General features: G+C 39.0%; 1 long non-coding RNA gene across 1 annotated transcript; it reads right to left on the bottom strand.

The window, feature by feature from the left end:
- Nucleotides 1-307: 307 nt before the first annotated feature.
- Nucleotides 308-8,705, bottom strand: LOC134295600 (uncharacterized). The gene is made up of 3 exons (XR_010002227.1): nt 8,599-8,705; nt 1,081-1,225; nt 308-479 (listed from the first exon to the last, which is right to left on the bottom strand). It is a non-coding gene; the product is annotated as an uncharacterized LOC134295600 (long non-coding RNA).
- Nucleotides 8,706-10,722: the final 2,017 nt, after the last annotated feature.

Consider the following 10,722-nt stretch of genomic DNA (forward strand, 5'->3'; position numbering starts at 1 on the left):
GTAGTTATACACTGTTTTAAATCTTTATCAACCAATGTGTGTTGATAAATCACTTCCTTCTCCTCTCGTTGCTGCTTGGGCTCCTTTTCTCTCCCTTCGGCTTCTCCTTCCTCCCTTCCTTAGGCTGTAAATTGTAATTTTTAATGATTTATAATATTATTTTAGAGTTTATTGAAAAAACCGCAAAACAGAGAATCTGCAAAAAGCAAACCACGAAGTAGTGAGGGAACACTGTACTAGAATCAGAATGGTTCAAGAGAAAGCTGATGCAGGAAGGATGCCAGTTGAAAGACAAGATGTGCAGCTGTTATGGTTTTACTAGATTTATTAAGTTTCCTTTTGCTGGGTTCCACTGATACATGTGATCTAGTCCAGTTTCTGTTGATTGGTAGAGGCACTCAACATCCCAAGGTGTTTTCTAGCTGATTTCTCTGAGGTCTTTTTAATGGCAGACCCTTGCCTGGACGTCTTTTTCTGGCCTTATGGGAACACAATATTTGAGACAGGCTGGTTACCCATGCCTCAAATCACTGAAGTACTTTTTAAAAAAATTGAAGAGTGTCATTAATATTATCGCTAAGTTCTTCAAAATTCCCCAGCTGACTCATTCTGCCCAGTTTTAAAGGGTAGCATTTGCAAAATCGCATCCTTTCATTTGACCTTATCACTTCAGATTTTTGAAAAAGAATTATAGGAGTTTTCCTGAATACCGAATTTTACTTTAGTTGCTTTGGGTTCATTAAATTTACATTTGGCTTCACATTGGGAAACCTGACCTGATATATTGAAAGGACTATGTAGAAAAATAGCAAGTGGTAAATGAAATAATGGAAGCCATTATTATTTGACCTTTGGATGGAATTTGGGGAAAAAACACATATTGGAAAGCAACACTTCAAATTAGTTCTGTTTGACTACTTTCAAATGGCCTTTTTCTTAAAAGTTCTGCTTGTTTAACCCTCCCCCATTTTGAAAACTGCCGAGCCAAAAGACATATCATTCATTTTCTTCTCTAGTAGAGTAGCTACTTTTCTAAGCATATGTAATGACACCCTTAACTCTCTCTCTCTTCAAGCTTACCTTTTCCATTCCTACCTTCCAACTGTCCCAATTTGGTAGGGCAAGATTAATCCTCTGTTATCCCACTCTTGCTCTTGCTTTTGAAATGTCCCAGTTTCGCTTTCTTCTCCCACTTTCTCTCTTCATCTTCCATTTATTTCAACTGCTGCGAACGGAGTTCACAGTGTAAAATTAGTTTACGGTCAATTAGCTCAGCAGGAGGAAAGGGGAAATAGGGCAAAATCTCACCCATCCCAGTAGACTTAGAAAAAAATCAAATGCCCGCAGTCCTTCCTAGCTTGATTTTTTTCCCTCCACATTAATAATTTTGTTGCCTTGACACTGTGTTGCCTCTTGTCTAATTGTATCCTGGTATTCTGTAAAATGATGGAAGGTATGTGCTTAGATTTTATAGTTTAAGACTTTTGTTCTCAATCCTTTCCCCCACCCCACCCCATCCCAAAGCTGGATAACTTACACATATCCCCTTTAACCGTTACCTCCTCCCTGTTGCTCTCTTTGCTTTGGGACATGTCATCCCTGTTGAAATTCATCTGGTAAGGTTGTGAGGACAATGCCACAGGCTATTTTAAGCTGCCCCAAGTCCCCTTGGGGAGAGGGGATGAGGCACAAATGAAGCTTATAATATTATGACTAGCTGTGCCCGGCCACGCGTTGCTGTGGCGAAGTATGGTGGTATGGGAAATAAAGTACTGAGGAATTGGTGGTAGTTAAGATAAAGGGTAAAGCATTTCCCCTGACATTAAGCTGAGTTGTGTCTGACTCTGGGGGTTGGTGATCATCTCCATTTCTAAGCCAAAGAGCCGGCGTTGTCCGTAAACTCCTCCAAGGTCATGTGGCATGACTGCATGGAGCACCGTTACCTTCCCGCCGAAGGAGTACCTATTCATCTACTCTCATTTGCATGTTTTTGAACTTTAGGGTTGGCAGAAGCTGGGGCTAACAGTAGGGGCTCTGTTCGCTCCCCCAATTCAAACTTGAATGAATACTGTAATTAGGGAAAATGATTAGCATGTAATGGCCTTGCAGCTTTAAAGCCTGACTGTTTCCTCCCTGAGTGAATTTTTTGTTGGGAGGTGTTAGCTGGCCCTGATTGTTTCCTGCCTGGGATCCCCCATTATTAGAATGGTGTGTTTTGATATTTATTTATTTATTTTATTATTTATTTTTGACATTTATATCCTGCTCTTCTCACCCTATGTACATACAATATATTAAATTATTCATATAGCATAATGTAAACATTATATATTACTACTAGCTGTGCCCAGCCATGCGTTGCTGTGGTGAAGTATGGTGGTGTGTGAAATAAAGTATTGAGGAATTGGTGGTAGTTAAGGTAAAGGGTAAAGGTTTTACCTTACATTAAGTCCATTATAAATGGGTTATATAGCTGGGTGGAAGGGCCTTGAGTCTACACTGCCATATACTGTATTTTATAGGCAGTGTGGAAGAGGCCTAAGTGAGGCCTAACTCTGCCTGGCCCCTGGGCTGAGTAGGTGGCAGCAATTGGATAAAAACAATTATTCCTCTCCCTCTAATTAGGACTTTATTTTTCTTTTCTTTTTGTTGTATGAACGTAGAGGCATGGATGAGGGGGTTGTGCTGCCAAGTTTAGTGTTTCTGGGATGTGTAGTTTTGTTGTTTTGTCCTAGGCCGAATTTTTTTTATCCTTTTATATATATAGATTGATTATTATTTTGTTTATATTATTCCATTTCACTGGGTTTAACTGAAAATGATAGAGTTGGACTTTACCAGCAAACATATGGCTCCAAAACATGAAATGATCCAGAAATGTTATGCATATATAAAATTTTAAGGAAACCAGATGCAATCTAGAGGTACGCCATAAACAAATGGCCCCTGCATTGAACAAGGGTCTCCCACCACCACATTTTTCATGCAGTCCTCCAGGAAGGCCCAGAGGCAATATAAACCAGCCAGTTTCAAGCATGAATTTTAAACTCATGTCCTGTGTTTTAATCTGTTCTCTGTATTTAATAGGGCTGTGCGATCAATGAAAAAAATTCAATGCTCATTACGAAATTGAGGAGGAGGCCAATAATTTTTTTGGGTGTTTCCAAAATTATGGACCTAAAAATGTTGTAATTGTCCATGTAGCATTAAAATGAATTGTATCAGTCAAGTTAAAAAGTCCATACTGCTACCTGTGAAAGGGTTAACCATTGGAATGTTATGGATCATGTGTAGAACAAAGAAGGAAGTTAGATGTCGCAACTACAGGCAGGCAGGTCTTGCATTAATTAGGTGATAAGGAATGATTGATATGTAGCTGCCTCCATTGTTAATTCTCTTGTGTTGTGACCATGCTAATGAGTACATGTTATTGCAATGAATGAAATTTAAATAAAGATAAAGAGCAGTTAAGAGAAGAGAGAGTGTTTGAAGCCTATTAATTGGATAGCAGTCAGCACTTTGGTCAGCTAATTGCCATGACAGTAACTATAATGAAGTAACATTTTTGTTACTTTTTTCATTAAGTAATTGAGCAAGTGGGAAAAATTCAGGGCCTCATTTCCCCCTTTATTTTTAGAGATATTGTGATGAAACTTGCTATAATTGTACCACATATTTTCTGCTGTTAGCCCACCAAGTTTCAAAATGTTACACTCATCCATTAATTTGGAGGAGGGGAGTTGAATTTTTTATAAACACATTTTTTTAAAAACTACAAAAACTATCTACTTGAATTTTATATACAATGTACAAAATAATCAGGGCATTAACCATCAATGTGAGATTTATGTAATGAGAGTGTTTAAATGTAATTTGTGCCATGCTTGTATTGCAGTCAGATTGCATCATCCAGAGTGTGTAATAGTGTGTAAAGAGTTAATCACTAATGAGCTATGATGACCTTGGTGTGTGGCTGGAACTAGGGAGGATCCAGACACAAGAGTTTGTGCATATCTATCAGTTCAGTCTCTCTTGAGTTCGAGTGGAGTTTGACATCTGTTGGAGAACAGATCAGTCCTGTGTTTGTTTGTCGTCTGCAAGAGTCTGTTTGTGCTGTTTACTGCTTCATTCAGTAAAACTTTGTATATTGCTTTTACTGACGTCTCGAAGTGTCGCTTCATTCTGCGCTCCGTTCATTTTCATACTACTACTGCTGTGCTAAAATACTCTGACATAACCCCCCCCCCCCCAAGTTTCAGAAAGATTCACACATCTACTGATTTTGTGGGATTTTAAAAAGTTTAGACAATAGCATTTATCCCCCCAAAAGCCACAACAGCAATCCCCTTGAATGTCAGTCTAACAGTGTGTCTATATGACACACAATTAACCATAGGACTTCAACTTGGCACAGATTTATACTATTACTTACTTTAGTCTTCTTTGCAGATTCAATAATTTTATTTATTTATTATTAGACTGACTCTAAATGGCTGTCTGCTGCAACACTCATTGGGGCTTTCTAATGCTGAGCACTGTATTCAGGGAAATGTAGTTTAGGGCTTTTGAATTCTCAGCCACAGGGAGCCTTGCCTTCCCAAACTACAATTCCCAGAATGCTGTGTTCTCAGTCTTCTACCCAGCTCAACTAGTCCCACCCCAGCTGCCCTTCTTTATGGCAACTGGCAAGCAGCCTGGGTCTTAATGTAAACACTAGCAATGGCCTCTTTCGCCAAAGTTGCTTAATGTTTATACTGAAAATTGAGCTGACTTTGGGAGGCTTCCAAATGTTACAGAATCTTAATGAAAATTATTAGTGAGTATTTTGATTCTTAATTCCCCCCCCCTTTCCTGTATGTTTCTTAATAGCGATTCGTTTGCACGAATTTAACAAATTACTAACTACTTATGGGGATTAATTATAGTTTTGCACTGCTCTAGTATCTAATATGTATTTTATAGAACTGTGTTTTAATATGACTCTTTTATATAGTTGCATTTAATATGTTTGATTATAGAATTTTTGCAATGTTTGTGTTTTTTGACTGTGCTTTGACCTGCCTCGAATTACGAGAAGAGATGGGTAAAAAATAAAATTATAATGATCATTATGATGCAGGTGATCCTGAAAGTGGCCAAGGGTCAATGCCTTACTGCCAAGAAGTACCTCCACAATGACCACAGCAGTCTCTCTACCATAACTGAGCATGAAGTCAGACTGAAAGGGATCAAAATAGTCTGTCACATCCAGAAGCCCAAGATCTGAGACACCACCATATATTCCAACATCTTTCCTAATAATTAAATATTGGAGACACCAGAAATGATCCAATATGGTGTCTCTTTAGAAACCATAGCATCATTCTTTGGCCAAAGTGCATGCTCACAGCTCTTTTTAGAAATCAGGAAGGACAAGAGTAAAGCACATATGACCTCTCCAAATATCTTTCTCTTTGAGAAGAAATGGAAAAATATCAATTGCAACTAGATAACCAAAGGCCATCAACTGAACCACTTTCAAGTTGGAATGGACAGGACCAATTTTATCTGTAAATTGTAATGCAAATCAGTCACAAATGGCTACCTAGAAGTTCATTGCTTTTTCTCCCGAGAAAGCGTTTGACCACCTGAAAGAGCTCCATCAGATGATTCCATAGAGACATGATAATGATTGACAAATTTGGACTTCTCCCAGCTTTCTGTCATTGTTCTGCTTATCATTCTCCATTGAAAACCAAACAGTGTTTCTGCTGCTGGTGATGCTAAGGAGATTTCTATGTTAGTTCTGATATCTAGACAGTGAAGAAAGCTGACAGGAAAAGAATCAATGCATTTGAAATGTGGTGCTGCTGGAGGAGAGCTTTATGGATACCATAGACTACCAAAAAGGCAAATAAACGAACCCTAGAGCAAATCAAACCTGAACTCTCCCTAGGAGCCAAACTGAAGCTACCTTACTTTTGATGTATCATGGTGTATATAACTCAATGGAAGAGGTGATAACACTGGCCAACATACATTTTGCTGCCTCAAATGTTAGCCCTGTTTCTGGATATGTTTGACCTGCTGATTCCAAAAATGGCATCAGCTCTAGTTTTTGAGATACAGAACATATGTCAGTCGCCATCTGCTTGCCCATAGAAAACCGTGATAACCATATCTGAGAGACTAGATATGCAGACTGTCCAGTGAATATTCTGAATCAGTGCTTGAAATAATTCCAGGAACAGACCTTAAAGCCAATGCATCAAGGAAAAAAAATGAGGGTTGGGGTGTGGAGAGCTTGCTAAACTGGGAGGCAGTGAAAAAGGTTGAAGACCACACGACAGAGATATAGCCTTATGACTTTATCAGATGGGCAAAATTGCCCATCCTGTGCCAATTACACCCCTCTTCAGGCATGGAGCCCCCCGGCTCCCATCACACAATGCAGATCTACTTCCGGCAGGGTTCCACGGTTGAAGAGGGGTGGAATCAGCATAGGAGGCAGTGGTGGCAACACAGGAGGCTCCCCATGTTGTATTGAAAACAATGGGGGGAAGCCAGGTAGTGGACGCTTACCCCATCAGATGAGGTGACGGGGAAGGCGGGCGATGCAGGATGTGGGGTGACAGGTTATTCATGCCCTATGCTAGGCCCTGCCAGATTTACCATTATTCGTGGCAAATCGGGGGATTAATGCGATAAGGTCCTAAGTCAAGGAGGTCACAGTTTGCAAGACTGGAGCAGGGCTATTGATCACAGGGTTTCTTGGAGGTCTCCCATTCATAAATTCTCTTCTGCTCATTTTTATCTTTGGTAATTTCATGACTTTGTTTTAAAAGTTTTTCTTAATTCTGTGGATAGTTTAATTGCATTTTATTTGCTTTTAAAACGTTTTTACTTATGTCTTTGCAAATGTTTTTTACCATGTTTGTTTTGAATTTTGAGTCCTTGTGCTTCACAGGTTGTCAATAACAGCAATAATAAAAAGCAGTCATTATATTTATTATAACAAATAAAATTAATTAAAACAACAATAACAAGTTGCTGATTCTTTGGACTGTAATGAAGAATTGCTTGCTTACAATAATAACATCAGGTGTTACTTAATATTTTAAACTTGGAGTTCTGAACTCCTTAAAAAGTATCTTTTCAAGTGTCCCTGACAATTTTTGAGGCACTAAAGTCTAGAGTCCCAGCATTAATATCCAGGCTATGCCTGAGCAGTACAGGTGATCGATTTACTTGTCTACCTTTCCTGGCAGTCTATTTATCTCCTAACCAGCTGCATCACAGTTGTCTTTGTTTTATAGTTATGAATAATGTCTGTGATAAGGGAACTCCAAAAGTCAAGCAAGTTTGTTTTTCTTGCTCCAAACCAGTTTCTTTCCTATGGTTTAGTAGAATGAGTTATCCTTGTTGGCTTCCATCCCTGACAGTCAAGCCTGGGAGATAATTGGTAGAGAAAATTGGGTCAAAGCGAAATCACCAAATCACATTTCTGTTGCTGTCTACATACGTAACAAAATACAAAGAGATGGATTTCATCCAGGTTTCAGCCAAAGTTTCAAATGTAATGTGTTCTAGTCATATGTGACACTTTGTTTAAATCAGTCAATCAACACTCACAAATATTTACAATGAACCACAATTTCGCTGTCTAGAGCTTATATCATTTTCCGCCCAAAACGATTCATCACATGGAATTTAGTGAAATGAAATCTGCATGCCTTATTCTCATATGGTCACCATTCTCTTAGTTGTTAGGTAATTGTCATCTCCCAGGAATTGTAGATGTTCTAGTTCTTTGTACAGATTCCTTTCACAACATGCAGTGAAAGCAAAGGAGTAAATGACAGTTGTGCCAGCAGTGTTAGCGATAGCTTGGGGCAATTTGTTCTGGATGCTCAGTAGCTACCAGGTTGATACACATTTGATGCAGAAATTTTAAACTTATACAGTCAGACTTTGCTTGCCTTGGGATTATATAGTTCTCCATCAATGAGATCTGAAGAATTTATTAAAGAACTGGCTGACATTTTCCAAATCAGCTAAGCATAGAGAAAGGCAAAATGTGAACTGGGAGTACATACAGTCCCCAGAACCATTTTTGTAGCTCCCTGGGGTTATACAGATAAGGAAAAACAAAGAACAAAAAGGTCCAAATTGTTCTTTAGGGAATGTGAAGTACATTTCCACACTGGGACAATGACCTTAGTGTCCTAGCAGTCAAATAAATTGGGTTCCCCCAAAATGCTATTTAAGGGGTGAACAGATCATTTTTTTTACCACATTTTGGGTTCCAAATTTCTGAAACAGAAAATGAACAAGAAGTGAATTCCACTCACTCCCATTTGTTAAAAAGGTCTCAGTGAGGTCAGCAATGTTCCTCCTTACAGGACATTTGAGAGATGATGATGGTGGTGGTGGTGGTGGTGATAGCTGTTGTGACTGTTGTTGTTGCATGAGCTGGTGCTGCTGGGGAGGGTTATGCCCCTCTAAAGCAGCAGTTCTCAACCTGGGCATCCTGACCTCCTTAAAGGTCGGTTGGCCATTTCAGAGGGGTCATGGCATTGCCTCCTTTGGCCCTGCCCCCTGCCACGGGGCCTCCCTTACCTGTCTCCTGCCAGGCCCGGTGAAGACGGGAATTGAGTGAGAGGCTTCCTGCCAGGCCTGGACCCTGCCATAGGGCCTCCCTTGCCTGTCTCTTATCTTCTGCCGGGCCCTTATATGGTCACAATGCCCATGTATGGTAAATGCCTGTATATGTTCAAAATGCCCATATATGGTCAAATTGCCCTATATGGTCAGCCCATATATGGTCAAAACGCCCATATATGGTCATAATGTCAGATGGCCATTCAGCCTCTGCTGAATAATAATAATAATAATAATAATAATAATAATAATAATAATAATAATAATAATAATATCCTAAAGTAGAAGGAGACCTCCAAGGGCTATCCAGTCCAATCTCCTTCTGCCATAAGGGAAAAGCACAGTCAAAGCACTCCTGACAGATGGCCATTCAGCCTCTGCTTAATAACAGCAACAGCAGCAGCAACAACAACAACAAGAACAAGAACAACAACAACAGGGTGTCCCCGTGGTCTGTGGAAGTCCGAGCTGAATTGTTTGAAGGTACTGCAAGTACATCCCACATATTGAATATACAGGTGCCTATAGGGCGCCTATAATTCATGGGGGTCTCAGTGGTCTGTGGAAGTCAGAGCTAAATCCTTTGAAGGTACTACAAAGTACCTTGAAAGTACATCCTGCATATCAGGTATTTACAATGCTATTCATAACAGTAGCAAAATTACAGTTATAAAGTAGCAACAAAAATAATTTTATGGTTGGAGTTCACCACAACATGAGGAACTATATTTAGGGGTCACAGCATTAGAAAGGTTGAGAATCACTGCTCTAAGATATGCTGAGGATCTAAAGCAGAGCTCTACACTGTCTTTTGTCATCCACTTATGAATTGCTGTACCTCATGCTATTGTAAAACATTTTGTGGGGCATCTATTCACATAAGGAGATATTTGAGCTTCATGAATGACATGAATACACTCTGTCACTGACATGGAACTTTCATCTGCTTCCTTCATGAACAGGAAACTTGTTTGAGGCCTTATGTACTCCAGCATCTGTTCTCACTGCATCAAGCATGTATACTTGAACCTGTCCCTCTTTTGAAACAATCTCCTGTCCTTTTGTTATTTTCATTTGCCCTCGTCAATATTAGCACTCTTAAGATTTCCATCAACATTCTTGAGAAATCAAATGTTTCAAATGAAAATAGTAATTTTTATACACTGTTGGGGCAACCAGGATTGGAATAAAACCATTCCACCATTGGGTATAGTGTATCCTGTTTGGAAATGCTGGTTAAAGTTGTCCATCTCTCTGTATATCAATAATAGCTACATTACTTTAAAATTAAAATATCAAGAGGCAAAAACTTAACACCATCTCTTTCTTTCTCTTTGTTTCTCTCAGTTTTAAACTTGCTAACCGCCCTTCATTTCAATGGAAGAGGAGAGTGCTGGTACAGTGCAAGCCAAAGCATGTATTTTCCTTTCATATGGAAAGGTTGTTGTTGTTTTATTCATTTATATCTGGCATGTGCTTAGGAGAACTAATTTACCGGGTACACTTCCACAACAAAGACATTGAAACAAAATGCTTAGCCACCTTTTAAAGTATGTAATTATAAACCTGCAGAATTAAAGGAAAAGCACTGTAAATAAGTCTCATTAATCATACACAAAGCAATATGTGGTTACTGTTGTTTATTATACCAACATAAATCACAAGGTACTTCCTCTGCATTAATTTGGATTTGCAACGTACTTCTAGAGAGCAGAACAACATCCTTAATTTGTAAATGTTTTTCTATTGCTTTCCCCCTTCCGATCAGAACTTTAAAATAGCTTCCTAAAGTAATAAGACCTTGGTATGAAGTTCATAAACCAAGCAGATTCACACATAAAGGGATTACGAGCGGCAACTGCAACAAAAGGTACATCTAAACTGTAAAATGAATGCCATTTGACACTATTTTAACTGTCATGGCTCAATTATTTATTGTCTGCTCTCACTTTATCCTTCTCAGCAACCAGCATTTAATAACTAGTGAGCATGCTTGGTATCTACTGAGGCCCCTTCTACACTGCTATATACAATCCAGATTATCTGCTTTGAACTGGGTCATATGGCCATGTAAATTCATAT

The sequence above is a fragment of the Anolis carolinensis genome, chromosome 1, assembly GCF_035594765.1.
Source record: "Anolis carolinensis isolate JA03-04 chromosome 1, rAnoCar3.1.pri, whole genome shotgun sequence".
Lineage (NCBI taxonomy): Eukaryota > Metazoa > Chordata > Lepidosauria > Squamata > Dactyloidae > Anolis > Anolis carolinensis.